Genomic DNA, 1,047 nt, shown 5'->3' with positions numbered 1-1,047 from the left:
TTACCACCCTCTGGCCCATTCTATGGAGGAGAAAACTGAGGCCTTCAAAGGGGCGATCTGCCTCGTGACTGCATCCACACCAGCATCCTGATGGGACGGACAGTAGTTCTGCCAGATGTTGCCGCTGGGGGACTGGGCAGGGAGCACGGGGGGCTTCTGCCCTTTCGTGAAGCTGCCCGGGGGTCTGCGGTTTCCTCTACTTCAAAGGGAGGAGGGGACGATGGAGAAAGCGAGCGGGCGCGGCTGGGACAGTCAGGAGACCCTGCTTCCTCAGGACTGCAGCACTACCATGACCTGAGCGCCCCTGTCCAGCGGCCGGAGGCGGAGACCCTGCAGCGGGTGGTGGCGGCCAATGCAGCGCGTGTCCTGCCTGGGGCCACCGTGACGCTGGCGGGCGGCTTCCGGAGGTGAGGGGTCTGTCAGCCCTCCAGGGAAGGCACCCGAGCTGGGCCCCGGAGCTGGGCTGTCCCTCGCGGGCAGGACCTGGGCGCGCACAGCAGCCACACCCCCGTGTGGCCCACCGAGTCAGACGGCGCCCCCTCAGGGGGAAGTTGCAGGGCCACGACGTGGACCTGCTCATCAGCCACCCCCAGGAGGGCCAGGAGGCAAGGCTGCTGCCCAGCATGATGCGCCGCCTGGAGAAGCAGGTGAGGGCTCCTGCTGCCTGAGCCAGACCATTGCCAGGAGGACCGCCGGGACCCTGGCCCCTGTCCCGCGGTGGCCTGCCATGCCTGGTCTGCCCGCAGGGCCTTGTCCTGTACCACCAGCACCACCTCGGCCGCCCTGAAGACGCCGCCCACCGGACCCGACAGAGCTGCACCATGGATGACTTTGAGAGGAGTTTCTGCATTTTCCTCCTGCCACAACCCCCAGGCGCTGAGGTGGGGGGCGCCCAGAGCCCCGGCCCCACCGGGAGGGCCGTGCGGGTGGACCTGGTGGCTGTCCCCATCAGCCAGCTCCCCTTCGCCCTGCTTGGCTGGACTGGCTCTAAGGTAGGCACGTGCTGCAGGGGGCAGGGCCTGGGGCTGGGGTGGGGGTAAGCTCCCC

General features: G+C 68.5%; 1 protein-coding gene across 3 annotated transcripts in view; it reads left to right on the top strand.

The window, feature by feature from the left end:
- POLM (DNA polymerase mu) overlaps window positions 1-1,047 on the top strand; it is a 13,537-nt gene that overhangs the window by 7,667 nt on the left and 4,823 nt on the right. The window lies entirely within an intron of this gene.

Source organism: Ursus maritimus, unplaced genomic scaffold (genome assembly GCF_017311325.1).
Source record: "Ursus maritimus isolate PB19 unplaced genomic scaffold, ASM1731132v1 scaffold_3, whole genome shotgun sequence".
NCBI classification, from domain to species: domain Eukaryota; kingdom Metazoa; phylum Chordata; class Mammalia; order Carnivora; family Ursidae; genus Ursus; species Ursus maritimus.
The sequence above is the reverse complement of the archived record's forward strand: the minus strand, read 5'-3'. Positions and strand labels throughout refer to the sequence as shown.